Consider the following 18,106-nt stretch of genomic DNA (forward strand, 5'->3'; position numbering starts at 1 on the left):
GAACATTCTCTAACACCATATACAAAAATAAACTCAAAGTGGATTAAAGACCTAAATATAAGACTGGAAACCATAAAACTCCTAGAGGAAAACATAGGCAGAACACTCTCTGGCATAAATCACAGCAATCTTTTTTTGGATCTGTCTCCTAGAGGAATGGAAATAAAAACAAAAATAAACAAATGGGACCTAATTAAACTTTAAAACTTTTGCATAGCAAAGGAAACCATAAACAAAATGAAAAGACAATCTACAAACTGGGAGAAAGTATTTGCAAACAATGCTACCGACAAGGAATTAATTTCCAAAATATACAAACAGCTCATACAGCTTAATATCAAACAAACAAACACTCCAAACAAAAAATGGGCAGAATACCTAAATAGACATTTCTCCAAAGAAGAAATACAGATGGCAATAGGCACATGTAAAGATGCTCATCATTGCTAATTATTAGAGAAATGCAAATCAAAACTGCAATGAGGTATCACCTCACATCAGTCAGAATGGCCATCATTAAAAAGTTGAAAAATAATAAATGCTGGAGAGGGTGTGGAGAAAAAGGAACCCTCTTCCACTGTTGGTGGGAATGTAAGCTGGTACAGCCACTGTGGAAAACAGTATAGAGCTTCTTTAAAAAACTAAAAGTAGAGTTATCATATGATCCTGAAACCCCATTTGTAGGCATGTATCTGGAGAAAACTCTAATTTGAAAAGATACATGCACCCTAATGTTTATTGCAGCACTATTTATAATAGCTAAGACTGGAAGCAACCTAAATATCCATTGACAGAGGAATGGATAAAGAAGATGTGGTACATATATACAATGGAATATTACTCAGCCATAAAAAGAATGAAATAATGCCATTTGCAGCAACATGGTTGGACCTAGAGATTACCATACTAAGTGAAGTAAGTCAGAAAAAGACAAATATCATATGATATCAGTTATATGTGGAATCTAAAAAAATGATACAAATGAACTTATTTACAAAACAGAAATAGACTCACAGGATTCCAAAAAAAACTTATGGTTACCAAAGGTGATAGTGGGTCGGGGGGAGATAAGTTAGGAGTTTGGGATTAACATATACACACTATATATAAAATAGATAAACAACAAGGTCCTACTATATAGCATAGGGAACTATATTCAATACCTTATAATAACCTATAATGGAAAAGAATCTGAAAAAGAATATATATGTATATGTATAACTAAATCTGCTGTACACCTAAAACTAATCTAACATTGTAAATTAATTAGACTTCAATTCTTAAAAATGGTTAAGGAAAGAAAACACGGGCCTTAAATGACACATTAAACCAGATGAACTTAATAGATATACATAGAACATTCCACCCAAAAGCAGCAGAATACACAATCTTTTTAAATGCACATGGATAGATGACATATTAGGTCACAAAACAAATTTCAATAATTTTAAGAAGATTGAAATCATATCCAGCATCTTTTATGACCATAACAGTATGAAATTATAAATCAATTATAAGAAGAAAACTGGAAAAAACACAAACATGTGGAGACTAAACAACATGCTATTAAACAAACAGTGGGCCACTGAAGAAATCAAAGAGGAAATGAAAAAATACCTGGAGACAAATGAAAGTGGAAACACAACTTTCCAAAATCTATGGGACACAGCAAAAAAACCAGTTCTAAGAAGGAAGTTCACAGTGATAGGGGCCTACCTCAATAAACAGGAAAAATCTCAAATAAACAATCTAAATTCACATTTAAAGAAACTAGAAAAAGAACAAGCAAAGCCCAAAGTTGGTAGAAGGAAGGAAATCATAAAGAACAGGGTAGGAATAAATGAAAATAGAGACTAAAATAAAACAATAGAAGATCAGTGAAACTAAGAGTTGGTTCTTTGAAAATTGAAAAATACACAAAATTGACAAACCTTTAGCCAGACTCATCAAGAAAAAGAGAGGGCCCAAATAAATAAAACTGGAAATGAAAGAGGAAAAATTACAACCAATACCACAGAAATACAAAAGATCATAAGCAAATATTATGAACAATTATATGCCAACAAATTAGAAAACCTATAAGAAATGGCTAAATGCATCAGAACATATAATCTTCCAAGACTGAATGATGAAGAAATAGAAAATCTGAATAGACCAATTACTAGTAATGAAATGGAATCAGTAATTTAAAAAATTCCCCCAAAACAAAAGTCTGGGTCCAGATGGCTTCACAGGTGAATTCTACCAAACATTTAAAGAAGAGTTAATATCTATTTTTCTCAAATTAGTCCAAAAAATTGAATAAGAAGGAACACTTCCAAACACACTTTACAAGGCTGACATTACCCTGATACCAAAACCAGACAAAGACACCATACACAAAAATGAAAATTACAGGCCAATATCACTGATGAACATAAATGAAAAAATAATCAACAAAAGATTAGCAAACTGAATTCAATAATACATTAAAAGAATCATACACATGATCAATCATACACATGATCAATTCATTCCAGGGATGTAAGGATGTTTTAAAATCCATAATCAATCAACGTGATACGTCACATTAACAAAATGAAGGGTAAAAATCTTATGATTGCCTCAATAGATGCAGAAAAAGCACTTGACAAAATTCAACATCCACTTATGATAAAAACTCTCAACAAAGTGGGTGTAGAGGGAACATACCTCAACATAATAAAGGCCATGTATGACAAATCCACAGCTAACATTATGCTCAATGGTGAAAAATTGAAATCATTTCTTCTAAAATCAGGAACAAGACAAGGATGCCTATTCTCACCACTTTTATTCAACGTAGTATTGGAAGTCCTAGCCACAGCACTTAGGCAAGAAAAGCAAATAAAATTTATCCAAACTGGAAAAGAAGAAGTAAAATTGTTACTATTTATATTTGTAGATGATATGAGACTGTAATATATAGAGAAAGCCCCAAAGATCCCACCAAAAAAAAAAAACAATTCAAACTAATAAATGAATTCAGTAAAATTGCAGGATACAAAATTAATACACAGGAATCTCTTGCATTTCTATACACTAATAACAAACTATCAGAAAGAGAAGTAAAGAAAACAATCCCATTTACAACTGCATCAAAAATAATAAAATACCTAAGAATAAATTTAACCAAGAAGGTGAAAGCCCTGTACTCTGAAAACTATAAGATATTGAGGAAAGAAATTGAAGACAACACAAATAAATGGAAAGATATACTGTGCTCATGGATTAGAAGAATGAATACCATTAAATGTCCATACTACCCAAAGCAATCTATTGATTCAATGCAACCCCTATCAAAATATCCATGGCATTTTTTACAAAACTAGAACAAATAATCCTAAAATTTGTATAGAACCACAGAAGACCCTGATTGCCAAAGCAATATTGAGAAAGAAGAATAAAGTGGATATATCACCCTCCCAGACTTGAAACTATACTACAAAGCTATAGTAATCAAGACTGTATGGTACTGGAACAGAATTGACAGCCCAGAAATAAACCAATACTCATATGGTCAATTAATCCATGACAAAAAAGGCAAGAAAATACAATGGGGAAAAGACAATCTCTTCAATAAATGGTGTCAGGAAAACTAGACAGCTACATGCAAAAGAATGAAACTGGACCACTTTCTTATACCAAAATACAAAAATAAACTAAAAATGGATTGAAGACCTGAAACCATAAAACTCCTAGAAGAAAAAGTAGGCAGCAACCTCTTTGACATCCATCTTAGCAATATTTTTTTGGATATGTCTTCTCAGGCAAGGGCAACAAAAGTAAAAATATGGGACTGCATCAAACTAAAAAGATTTTGCACAGTGAAGGAAACTTCCAACAAAACAACAAGGCAGCCTACTGAATGGGAGAAGATATTTGCAAATGATATATCCAATAAGGGGTCAATATCCAAAATATATAAAGATCTCATACAACTCAATATCAAAAAAACAAACAACTCATTTAAAAAATGGGCAGAGCACCTGAATAGACATTTTTTCCAAAGAAGACATACAGATGGCCAACAGCCACATGAAAAGGTGCTCAACATCACTAATCATCAGGGAAATGCAAATTAAAACCACAATAAGAGGGACTTCCCTGGTAGTCCAGTGGTTAAGACTCTGCACTTCCACCACAGGGGGCATGGGTTCAATCCCTGGTCGGGGAACTAAGATCCCGCAGGCCATGGGGCACAGCCTAAGAAAAAAAAAAACACAATGAAAAACCACCTCACACCTGTCAAAATGACTATTATCAATAAGACAAAAAGCAACAAGTGTTGACAAGGATGTAGAGAAACGGGAACCCTCATGTACTGCTGATGGGAAGGCAAACTGGTGTAGCCACTAAGAAAAACAGTATAGAGGTTCCTCAAAAAACTAAAATTAGAAGTACCAAATGATTCAGCAATTCCACTTTTGAGTATTTATCCAAAGAAAATGAAAACACTGATTCAAAAAGTTACAGGTACCCCTATGTTCATTGCAGCACTATTTACAATAGCCAAGATATGGAAGCAACTGAAATGTCCATTGATAGATGAGTGGATAAAGAAGATGTGGATAAACAATAGAATATTAGCCATAAAAAATAATAAAATCTTGCCATGTACAGCAACATGGATTGTCCTGGAGGATATCATACTAAGTGAAGTAAGTTAGAGAAAAACAAATACTGTATGACCTCACTTACACGTGGAATCTAAAAAATAAAATAAATGAAAAAACAAAACAGAAACAGACTCATAGATACAGAGAACAAACTGGTGGTTGCCATAGGGATGGGGTTTTGGGGGACAGATGAAATTGGTGAAGGGGATTAAAAGGTACAAAGTTCCCACTATAAAATAAATGCCATGCAGATGTAATGTACACATAGTGAATATTTAGTCAATAACATTGTGGCAACTCTGTATGGTGACAAATGGTAACTAGACTTATTGTGGTGACCATTTCATAATGTATATAAATATCGAATCACTATGTTATATACCTGAAACTAATACAATATTCTTTGTTAATTATAACTCAATTAAAACTTAAAATAAATTAAAAATAAAATAGATTCACAGGTCCCTCCTCCCCAGCAGGCTCTGAACCAGGAGCTCTGGGACAGATCCTGGAAATGCGCATTTTCCACGAGCCACTGGGTGATTTTATAATTCGGATGTTTGGGGAATATTGCTTTCAAGTGTTCGAAGTGCTAAAGTGTCCACTGTATAATGGAATCTGCATAATGGGTTATTTATTGTCCCTATTTTACAGGTAAGGTAACTACAGCCCAAGAAGGCACAGCACTATGCTGCAGCCTGGTCACACTCAGGAGAGCTGATTGTTAATTATCCAAGGAATTTGCAATTCAGTTGTTAAACCAAACACAGCTTGAAATCAGCCCGGTGAGTAGTTACACTATGTCCCTTGGTCAGAGAGGAGCTTAGGGGTGCTCAGGTCTGTTTCCTTCAGAACAACACAGTACTTGACTGATGAAGAATTCTTGACTGTTCTCTGGTTTTTGGCTCATGGCTCACTTTGAGTATTATCTTTTTCTCTAGGGAATCTGTAAACACTTACAAACAAGCAGGATTTTTTTTTTTTTCAGGAGCATGTTTATTGTGTTTGAGATGATACATCAGGTGCTCTCTGAGCTACAAAGGGTAAAAGGAAATCCTCTCGTTACAAACTGACAAAGGTAAAAGGTAAAACATTTTTCACAACAGCATGAACCACATACTCAGAAATAGATCTGGGTTTAATACAAATGACATAATTCCTAGTCATCTACAGCTACTATTATAACTTCATACAGATAATGAATTAGGCTAAAATGCACTATAATATTTGGTAGACTTCAGGACCAGTATCCTTAGTACATCACAAAATACATTTTGATATCCCAAAGAAGCAAGACTTGTAAGTAGGCGTTTTAAACGTAACTAATCTACAGCTAAAAAGTTCTACTCTTGATAGCATTTACCTTTTTGGGGAGTCTCCCAGTCTCCAAAGGATAAAAGCAGAGAGTAGAATCAGTATAACATATACCCAGAAGTCCGTATTGTAAAGGCTATAAAGATTTGCAGCACAGTGACAAGCAAGCAGGATTTTTTTTTTTTTTTGAGAGCTGGTTTACTAGCACAGCACCAAGCAAAGGTGATGAATTTGTCTTGCTATTAGTAACTGAGCAGAGTTCAGCTGTGTCCTCACTCCTAGTCTTCCACTTTCTCCTCCTGCAATTAATTTCCTTTATCATCCCAGATCCTGCGGTCCTGGATAGCTTTATTAAGGGCTCAAATTCTACAAAGGACCACGTGCTGTAGAGTTGGTTCAGATTTTCTAGTTAGAGAATCTAATTGTTGGCTTTACACAACAGGTTCATGTCTCCCTCTAATGGATAGGAAAGAATAAGACAAGTCAGATTTCTATTTGTTGTTAGATCAGACTTTGTATGATTTGTCTATGTCATGTGTGATATGTGTAACATGTGTTGGAACAACATATAGTAGCTTATTCAGCTAATGTCTAAAAGCAGCACAAAAGTGTCCTTTTGTTTTCATTCACTCAATACTTATTTATTTAACTATGTGCCAGATGTTAAGGTATAAAGATATGAATAACACCATGCAGTGGCCAAAAAGATTGAGAAAACTCACTATATACTGAGATAGAAAGATTGCCAAGATATATTAAGGGGAAAAATTCGGAGTACAGGATGGTACGAATAATATGCTACCATTTGTTTATAAAGGGAGAAGAAAGAATACACGCACACACACATTCTCTCTCTCACGTGAAATATGTCCCAAAATACATTTTTAAAACTATTAACATTACTTGGTTCCCTCCTAGAAGGGTAACACTGTATCTAGAAAATAAAGGCAAGAAAAAGTTTTCACTGTATTCCTTTCATATATTTAAAATTGTGAACCATGTAAAGATATGTCCTAATCAAAACCAAACAAACATTGAAAATTAGTAAGACAGAAATGAATGAGGCAAGCCCTGCGTTCAGTTACTTGGGAGGAAATTCACATACACATACAACAGAGGAAAGGTCATCAGAGGCCAGGTCAAGGAGGATCTTCTATGCCAAGCTAAAGAGTTTTCACTCTGTTCTGGAGGCAACGAGCCATTCAAAGACTTTAGCAGGAAAGTAACAAGTAGATTCACATTTCATTCTAGTGGCAATGTTGAGGGGAAGATTCAAGGAAGTCTATACTAGAGCAAGGTAGAGTCAGACCCCTTTTGGTAATTTTCCTGCTTCAAAGACCTGTTATCTAGGGTCAGAATGCCTCGGGGTAACAACAGAAATAGGCTTGGTTGAGCCCAGGTTAAAGATGATTTGTGGAATCTTTAGTCAGATGATTTGGTCTGGAGAGGAGAGTAAATTATCCAATAACTGTAATTTACTTAGAGTGTGCTAGGCACACTAGCAAATACTTCTCAAATGACACCTCATTAGTCCTCACAATAATCCTATGAAATAGGTCCTAATTATTCTGCTAAATTTTACAGATGAGAAGACTGAGACCCAAGTAGGTTAATCAACTTGCCCAAGGTCAGATAGCTAAAAACTGTCAGATGGATTTGAGCCCATCTGTCTGATTCAGAATTCCATGTTTTCAAGTATCAGCATACACAAGGTCCCCTCTTAGCTGTTCAACAGAATGCCTAGCTCCCTCTCACTGCCAAAACCTGACTTCCAAAATACTCCCCTTCCTTTCAGTCCTAGACGAAATAGCTGAAAGGACAGTTGGACTTTCTCCTTCTCATCTCCTTTCCCAACTCTACCCCCGCTCCCCTCATCTCCATCCACCTCCTCTCACCTCCTTCCAATTCCACTGTCTCCATCATATCTCCCCTCATTCTCTATCTCAGCTCCACTATACTCTGTGGTTCTTCTTCCCTGTTGCCCTGGAAACACAGGTCCTCTCTGCTTCTTTTCCAAAATCAAACTTGTTCGCAGGAAGAACGAAAATGCTAACAGATAGAGAATAATTGAAATTGAAGATAAAGTTCTAGGAGTGGAATGTTATGCATCCTCCAGCACTGAGGAGAACTGGATGGGGACTAGGAAGTCAGCCAGTTCCCTTGCAGTTCGATGCATACAGGAAGGTCTTCCCAAGTGCCTCTTTTGCCACTCCAGAGGCTCCTCACCCCCTGTGAGTCTTTCTTGGAAAGAGAAAGCATACAGACTGATCTCCAGGAGATTCTTTCTCCTCCTTGCCCAGTTTTCAACAACAAAAACAAGAGGGAGAAAAGGAAGGAGACTAGCCAAGGTTGGCTCAGATCAGGTGTTTCCACAGCGACCACAGAAGCAGCTTCAAGACCTGAAAAAGTCCCTCCTTCAGGCTGTCCCTAACATCTTCAGGACCTCAGACAAGCATACAAATGAAAGCTCACATGCCACAGTTTAAATTTTTAAACATAAATAAGCTAATAAATTGTTAAATAAAATGTATTTTATTGAATAAATATATTTTGCAAATATACCTTTGAAATAACAAAACTGAAAATTATGTGTAAACGTAAGGTTTGCTAGGACTGAAGGTTGGCAAAATATCAAACATGACTAAATTTAATTATTATCGTGCATGTTTAGGTTCTGTTGACAGGGCAACAATGATTGGATGAATAAAAACACTTGAATTAGTAATAACGTGAAAACATACATAATTCACAATTACTTCCTAAAAGTTGTGATTTTAGTCCTTTTGGGCTACTATAACAAAATACCACAGACTGGGTAGCTTATAAACAACAGAAATTTATTCTCACATCCTGGAGGCTGGAAATCCAAGATCACGGTGCAGCGTGGTCAGGTTTTGGTGACAGCCCTCTTCTGGCCTGCAGACTGCTGACTTCTCACTGTGTCCTCACAAGGTGGAAGAGGGGAGAGAGCTCTCTGGGGTCTTTTTTTATAAGGGTGCTAATCACACTCATGAGAGCTCTACCCTCAAGATAAATCGCCTCCCAAGGGCCCCACTTCCTAATACCATCACCTTGGGCATTAGGTTTCAACATGAATTTGGGGGGGGGACACAAACATTGAGACCACAGCAGTTATATTTCTTGCCTTTGTTTCAGAAATCCACCAATTATTTTGCTATAATTGAATTTTTATATAATTTGTGTTTTATTATCTAAAAAATAAAAAATATAGTATAATTATTTTTTAAATTGTAACTTCAAATGGAACAAAATATGGATATATATTTACCCAAAAAAGTAAATTAAAATATTAAAATAGAAAAGTTAAAATTGTTTTTAAATGCTTTCAAAAGAGCTATTTTCCTCTAAATTACTTTTAAAAACTACTTATGAAAATTAACAGGCAAAATACAAGGCAATTTAAAAATATCAAGATTTTAAATTAAAATTATTTAAACTTAATTTAAAATTAATTACATCATATGAAATATTTTATAAAAATAAAACATCGTAACTCAATGTCTATCTGGCTGATGCAGTAAAGAAGAATGCATGTTATGTCTAGACCTACCTATATACAAATTTAAAAGTTAATTTGGGGAGAAGCTCAGGATGGCAGAGCAGGAGGATGCTGAGCTCACCTCCCCCCCACAAATACATCAAGAGTACATCTACATGTGGAGCAATCCTCACTGAAAACAAACTGGAGACTGGCAGAAAGACTATTATGCAACCAAGGCTGTATAGAAACATCCACACAGAGTCGGGTAGGAAGGGAGGAGAAGAGATCGGGGAGGGATCTGTGCCCCTAGGAGGGCACACAGAAGAGGAGGGGGATTAGATGGGCTTCAAGATTCTCCCTGGGGCATGAGCAATTTGACCACACATTGGGCACTGTAGCCCTGGGATCAGGCACCAGGAAGAGGAGTCCCCTTAGCTGGTTTGAAAAACAGTGGGACTAACAGGAGGGCTGTAAGAAACCTAGATTCAGCTCGTGAGGAATGGACATATGCCTGCTTACTTCCAGTAACAAGGCGGAGGAAGCAGGTTGAAACTGCCCAGGGCTTTGGCCAGTTTCCCATGACCACCCCAATGCATGTCCCAGCCCATGTTGAGCACCCACCCTGACACCTCTTGTTCCAGTGCAGCTCCCCATTAGGGTGAAGGCTGAAGGCTGCCAGTGCCAAGGAGAGTGCTCATTTGTGGCAGCCAGAGCAGGCTTGGACCTGGTACTGCATGTGAAGGGGGTGAGGGTGGCCATTACTGGCACTCACAGAGGCAGTGGATTGGGAGCTGTCCAGAGAAATCAAAGAGGAAATCAGAAAACACCTCAAGACAAATGAAAATAAAAACGCAGCTTTCCAAAATCTATGGGATGCAATAAAAACAGTTTTAAGAGAAAAGTTCACAGCGATACAGGCCTACCTCAAGAAACAAGAAAAATCTCAAATAAATAACCTAACCTATCATCTAAAGGAATGAGAAGAAGGAGAACAAACAAGGTCCAAAGTCAGCAGAAGGAAGAAAATAATAAAAATCAAAGAGGAGATAAAATAGAGACAAAAAAATGATAAAAAAGATAAAGGAAATTAAGAGCTGTTTTTTGAAAAGATATACAAAATTGATAAGCCTTTAGCCAGGCTAATTAAGAAAAAAAGAGAGAGAACTCAAACAAAATAAGCAATGAAAGAAGAGAAATTATAACTGATATCACAGAGATACAAAAAATAATAGAATACTATGAAAAACTTGGAAAACCTAGAAGAAATGGATAATTTCCAGGAAATATACAATCTTCCAAACTGAATCAGAAAGAGACAGACAATCTGAACAGACCAATCAATAATTCAAGGGATTACTTGAATTAGTAATTCAATTAATAATAGAATTAAATTAGTTATAGAATTCAATTTTTTAAAAAATGAATTAGTAATAAAAAAACTGCCAGCAAACAAAAGTTCATGACTGGATGGCTTCACAGAGGAATTCTACCAAACATATAAAGAAGAGCTAATACCTATCCTTCTCAAACTATTCCAAAAAACTGAAGAGAAGGAAGCACTCTCAAATTCATTCAATGAGGCCACCACTACCCTGATACCAAAACCAAAGATATGACTAAAAAAGAAAATTACAGCCCAATATCTCTGATGAATATAGATGTAAAAATCCTCAAGAAAATATTAGCAAACTGAATTCAACAACATATAGAAAGAATCATACACCATGATCAAGTGGGATTTATTCCAGGGATGCAAGGATAGTTCAATACCTGCAAATTAATCAATGTGATAGACCACATTATCAAATCACATGATCACCTCAATAGACACAAAAAAGTATTTGACAAAATTCAACATCCATTCATGATTAAAAAAAACTCTTATCCAAACTGGTATAGAGAATAGAGAATCCCAAAGATGCTACCAGAAAACTACTAGAGTGAATCAATGAATTTGGTAAAGTAGCAGGATATAAAATTAATGCACAGAAATCTCTTGCATTCCTATACACTAATGATGAAAAATCTGAAAGAGAAATTAAGGAAACACTCCCATTTACCATTGAAACAAAAAGAATAACATACCTAGGAATAAACCTACCTAAGGAGACAAAAAACCTGTATGCAGAAAACTATAAGACACTGATAAAAGAAATTAAAGATGATACAAACAGATGGAGAGATATACCATGTTCTCGGATTGGAAGAATCAACATTGTGAAATGACTGTACTACCCAAAGCAATCTACAGATTCAGTGCAATCCCTATTAAACTACCAATGGCATTTTTCACAGAACTAGAACAAAAAATTGCATAATTTGTATGGAAACACAAAAGACCCCGAATAGCCAAAGCAATCTTGAGAAAGAAAAATGGGGCTGAAGAAATCAGGCTCCCGGACTTCAGACTATACTACAAAGCTACAGTAATCAAGACAGTATGGTACTGGCACATAAACAGAAATATAGATCAATGGAACAGGATAGAAAGCCCAGAGATAAACCCACACACATATGGTCACCTTAGTTTTGATAAAGGAGGCAAGTATATACAATGGAAAAAAGACAGCCTCTTCAATAAGTGGTGCTGGGAAAACTGGACAGCTACATATAAAAGAATGAAATTAGAACACTCCCTAACACCATACACAAAAGTAAACTCAAAAATGGATTAAAGAGCTAAATGTAAGGCCAGACACTATAAAACTCTTAGAGGAAAACATAGGCAGAACACTCTATGACATACATCACAGCAAGATCCTTCTTGACCCACCTCCTAGAGAAATGGAAATAAAAACAAAATTAAACAAATGGGACCTAATGAAACTTAAAAGCTTTTGCACAGCAAAGGAAACCATAAACAAGACGAAAAGACAGCCCTTAGAATGGGAGAAAATATTTGCAAACAAAGCAATTATCAAAGGATTAATTGATAATTGATAATTGACAAAGGATTAATCTCCAAAATATACAGGCAGCTCACGCAGCTCAATATCAAAAAAAAAACAGCCCAGTCCAAAAATGCGCAGAAGATCTAAATAGACATTTCTCCAAAGAAGATATACAGAATGCCAACAAACACATGAAAGAATACTCAACATCACTAATCATTAGAGAAATGCAAACTACAATGAGGTATCACCTCACACCGGTCAGAATGGCCATCATCAACAAATCTACAAACAATAAATGCTGGAGAGGGTGTGGAGAAAAGGGAACCCTCTTGCACTGTTGGTGGGAATGTAAATTGATACAGCCACTATGGAGAACAGTATGGAGATTCTTTGAAAAACTAAACATAGAACCACCATATGACCCTGCAATCCCACTACTGGGCATATACCCTGAGAAAACCATAATTCAAAAAGAGTCATGTACCACAATGTTCATTGCAGCACTATTTACAATAGCCAAGACATGGAAGCAACCTAAGTGTCCATCGACAGACGAATGGATAAAGAAGATGTGGCACATATATACAATGGAATATTACTCAGCCATAAAATGAAACGAAATGGAGTTATTTGTAGTGAGGTGGATGGACCTAGCGTCTGTCATACAGAGTGAAGTTAGTCAGAAAGAGAAAAACAAATACCGTATGCTAACACATATATATGGAATCTAAAAAAAAAAAATGGTTATGAAGAACCTAGGGGCAGGACAGGAATAAAGACGCAGACGTAGAGAATGGACTTGAGGACACGGGGAGGGGGAAGGGTAAGCTGGGATGAAGTGAGAGAGTGGCATGGACATATATACACTACCAAATGTAAAATAGAGAGCTAGTGGGAAGCAGCCACATAGCACAGGGAGATCAGCTCGGTGCTTTGTGTCCACCTAGAGGGGTGGGATAGGGAGGGTGGGCGGGAGACGCAAGAGGGAGGAGATATGGGGATATATGTATATGTATAGCTGATTCACTTTGTTATACAGCAGAAGCTAACACACTATTGTAAAGCAATTATACTCCAATAAAGATGTTTTTAAAAATGCAAAAAAAAAAACCCAAATTGGTATAGAGGGAACATATCTCAACATAGTAAAGACCATAGGTGACAAACCCACAGCTAACATCATACTCAAATATGAAAAGCTGAACGCTTTTCTTCTAAAATCAGGAACATGACAAGGATGCCCACTCTCACCACTTTTATTCAACATAGTATTGGAAGTCTTAGCCACAGCAATCAGACAAGAAAAAGATATAAAAGGCATCCAAATTTGAAGAAAAGAAGTAAAACTGTCACTATTTGCAGATGATGTGATACTATATATGGAAAACCCTAAAATTTCTATCAGAAAGCTATTATAACTGATAAATTAATTCAGTAAAGTTGCAGGTATGAGATTAATATACAGAAATCTGTTGCTTTTCTATACACTAATAATGAACTGAGATAAAGAGAAAGCAAGAAAACAATCCCATTTAAAATCACATCAAAAAATAAAATATCTAGAAATAAACTTAACCAAGGAGGTGAAAGACCTATACTCTGAAAACTATAAAACACTGAGGAAGGAAGTTGAAGGTGATACAAAGAAATGGAAAGATACCCCATGTTCATGGATTGGAAAAATTAGTATTGTTAAAATGTCTGTACTACCCAAAGCAATCTACAGATTTAATGTAATCCCTATCAAAATACCCATGTCATTTTTCATAGAACTAAACAAATAATCCTAAAATTCCTATTTAGAACCATAGAACACTCCAAACAGCCAAAGTAACCTTAACTCATTATTGACCAGGGGATTTTTGCAGAAACTAATGCCTGTGGCTGGCGATTTGTTATGTAAATGAATACTGAAATATCTCCGGTCAATAATGTTCGGGTAACAAAAGACGTATTAATACATCTCTGGTCAATAATGTGTTAAGAAAAAAGAACAAAGCTTGAGGTATTGTAATAGGGAAGAACAAATCTGACTCCATATTGGATCTGTTTCTTTTACTTTAACATTTGTATTCTATTGCTTTTGCTACAAGTTAATCACTAAAGGTATGCTGCCTATAAGCTTAAATTATACAAAATGGTCCATCTCTGGGAACCCTGACTCCCATGTTGTGAGTGTTAAGCTAAAATACCTTTGTTTAGCTCACAGAAAACATCCTGACCAGGTCCACCTGTGAATGGCTACAGGAAGGAAGAAACTAACACATCCCCTCCGGAGTCTGACCGGAACCAGGAAATGTTTGACTTTACCCCTTCCCCTTTTAGTATAAAAGAAGCCTGAATCCTAACTCAAGAAAGATGGTTCTTTGGGACACTAGTCCACCATCTTCTCAGTTTGTGGGCTTTCCAAATAAAGTTGCTATTCCTTGCCCCAACAACTCATCTCTTGATTTATTTGCCTGTCATGTGGTGAGCATATGAGCTTGAACTTGGTAACAGTATCACGTTCCCTGACTTCAGACTATACCACAAGGCTACAGTAATCAAGACAGTATGGCACTGACAGAAAAACAGACATATAGCTCAATGGAACAGGATAGAAAGCCCAGAAATAAATCCACACACTTATGGTCAATTAATCTAAGACAAAGGAGGCAAGAATATACAATGGCAAAAAGACAGTCTCTTCAATAAGCAGTGCAGGGAAAACTGGACAGCTACATGTAAAAGAATGAAATTAGAACATCCTCTAACACCATATACAAAAATAAACTCAAAATGGGTTAAAGACCTAAATGTAAGACTGGATACTGTAAAACCTCTAGAGGAAAGCATAGGCGGAACACTCTTTGACATAAATTGCAGAAATATTTTTTTGGATCTGTCTCCTAAAACAAAGGAAATAAAAGCAAAAAAAAAAAACAAATGGAACCTAATTAAACTTCAAAGCTTCTGCACAGCAAAGGAAACCAAAAAGACCTACAGAATGGGAGAAAATGTTTGCAAATGATGTGACCTACAAGGCATTAATTTCCAAAATATACAAACAGCTCATACAGCTCAATATCAAAATAAATAAATAAACACCCCAATCAAAAAATGGGCAGAAGATCTAAATAGACATTTTTCCCAAATAGACATACAGATGGCCAACAGGCACATGAAAAGATGCTCAACAGGGACTTCCCTGGTGGTGCAGTGGTTAACTATCTGCCTGCCAATGCAGGGGACACGGGTTCAAGCCCTGGTCCAGGAAGATTCCACATGTTACAGAGCAACTAAGCCCGTGAGCCACAACTACTGAGCCCGCGTGCCACAACTACTGAAGCCTGTGCACCTAGAGCCCATGCTCTGCAACAAGAGAAGCCACCATAATGAGAAGCCCACACACCACCACGAAGAGTAGCCCCCTCTCGCTGCAACTAGAGAAAGCAGCCCACGTGCAGCAATGAACACCAAACACAGCCCAAAATAAACAAATTTATTTTTTAAAAAAAGATGCTCAACATCGCTAATTATTAGAGAAATGAAAATCAAAACTACAATGAGGTATTACCTCATCCTGGTCAGAATGGCCATCATCAAAAAGTCTACAAATAATAAATGCTGGAGAAGGTGGGGACAAAAAGGAACCTTCCTACACTGTTGATGGGAATGTAAATTGGTGCAGCCACTATGGAGAACAATATGGAATTTCCTTAAAAAGCTAAAAATAGAGTTACCATATGATCCTGCATCCCCACTCCTGGCCATATATCCGGAGAAAACTCTAATTCAGAAAGATACATGCACCACAATGTTCTTAGCAGCACTAGTTACAATAGCCATTTATCCTTGTTCTCCAACCTGATCACCCATACACTGTAAAAGCGCTTAATGATGCCCACTCAAGCAGGCTGGCCCAGAGCTTGGGCTCTTTAACCATCAACCTGTGTGACTTCTCCCATCACAGTTACCTCTCCTCTGCACCATCACGTGTAATCCGGAAACAACTGCAACCACATCCTTAAAGGCCTGCTTTCTATAGTCCTTTGGCATGAACTTTTTTCTTTTGGGTGAAAGTCCTGAGGATTTTTTTAAAGCTATAATACAACTTTGACTTTATCTCTTTTTGTCCTTAATAACCAGTATATCATGCTAAATAAAATGGAATCAGCAAAACTAGGAGTACAAGTTTTATTAAAAAGAGAGTTCTGCTCAGTTCTTTACTACCTCTTACTAGCTTTTTACATTGGGCAAGTAGTTTAAACTTCCTGAGCTTCAGTTTCCTTATTTGTGGGGGGGAAAAAATGGTGGAAATAATACCTAAGCATTTTGTGAGAATTTAAAGCATCTGGCACAGTGCTCAATGTACAGGATTCAGTAAATAGTAACTATTATTGCCAAGTTCTTTCTTTCCCCACAGTGGTGTAAAAGTGGAATTATTTAGCATGCCTAGACTCCCTAAAGAACACAAGGAGAGATCCCATGACTGATATCCATTACTGCTTTAAAAAGTATGTTTTCTAAGTGGAAGATGTTACATAAGCCAAGGGTGGTATAACATTATCTTCACAGGACCTTTTCAGTTTCAAGTAATAGAGAATCTTGACTGAATGACTAAACAGAGGGACATGTAACATCACTTAACAAACCTAGGTGTAGGGCAGCTCTAACTTTCATTCTAAATCAGAAACTCAACATCGTCATTGGGTCTGTTCTTTCCATCTGCTCTGCCATCCTTGGTGCGCCCCACTTTGTCCTCAGGTCAGCCCATCCACAATTCTAGACAGCAGCAGCAGCTCAAGGGTCACATTAAGGCATGGCATTCAGTAGAAAAAAGGATTATCTTCTCCCTCTGTCTTTTTTTGAGAGCAAGGAGAAGTTGAGTTTCTCTAGCATATTTCTCATGATTCCTTGACCAAACTGGTTCATACTCACACCTCTAAACCAATCACTGGCTAAGGGAAAGGGCCATTTTGACTAGCTTATACCTGCTAGGATTCATCTCTTCTCTGAGCACAGGACTGCAAAGAAAGGGTGGAACCCTAACATATATGGGGCTCTAGAAGCAAACAAAAAGGAAATGGCTATTGGGTATGGAACCAAAAGTATCTGCTACACTTGGAATACCAATTCCTTGAGATCTAGTCAGGGCTGCTTAGAATCCCTGCATTTGAATGCAGCATAATAAAGGTTGGAGTAACCTCAGTAAGTTTGTGTCCAGCCAAGAGCTGTTAAGGAAAACCCCAAAACAATAATAATAAAAAGACAGTAAGATGTTACAAGATGAAAATTAGCAGCATGTACATTGCAATAGTATTTAACGTATAATTATTTCATATACAATTATAAACACCTGGTTCTAAAGGCAAACTCATATGAGTACACCTTGCCTTTTTCAAGAGATTCTGGGGAACTTTTACACACAGCACTTCCCTTTGTGTTAGCAGGGCTAAACAAAGCAGTATTACATCTTTCCATCCTGCCTCTGTCCTTTAAAAGTCCGTATCAGATACAACAAAAATGGCATATTGATTTCAAAATCTCATTTACAGTGCATTCAAAATACTTAATTCAATCTGTCTGACCTACTCCTACGTCCATGTTCCTGGTCATTCTCTGTCAATTACCTAGTACACCCTTCTCTGCAAAATGAAGCTTTTTTTTTTCTTTTGGTATTAGATTTTTGCTCACAGTTCTCCAAAATCATTTCAACTTGCAGCTATGCTTAGGAGACTGGAGGCTGCTAAAATTACAGAGAAAGGACATTGACTTTA

The 18,106-nt window shown here is 36.6% G+C and overlaps 1 protein-coding gene across 2 annotated transcripts in view; it reads right to left on the minus strand.

The window, feature by feature from the left end:
- ESR2 (estrogen receptor 2) overlaps positions 1–18,106 on the minus strand; it is a 110,475-nt gene that overhangs the window by 73,482 nt on the left and 18,887 nt on the right. The window contains exon 6 of one of the 2 annotated variants that reach the window (XM_036841644.1): positions 8,799–8,895. The exons of the other annotated variant lie outside the window; for it this stretch is intronic. The gene's annotated coding sequence lies outside the window, so the exon portion shown is untranslated. The remainder of the gene's footprint in view (positions 1–8,798; positions 8,896–18,106) is intronic. 2 annotated transcript variants of the gene reach the window in all.

The sequence above is a fragment of the Balaenoptera musculus genome, chromosome 2 (genome assembly GCF_009873245.2).
Source record: "Balaenoptera musculus isolate JJ_BM4_2016_0621 chromosome 2, mBalMus1.pri.v3, whole genome shotgun sequence".
Lineage (NCBI taxonomy): Eukaryota > Metazoa > Chordata > Mammalia > Artiodactyla > Balaenopteridae > Balaenoptera > Balaenoptera musculus.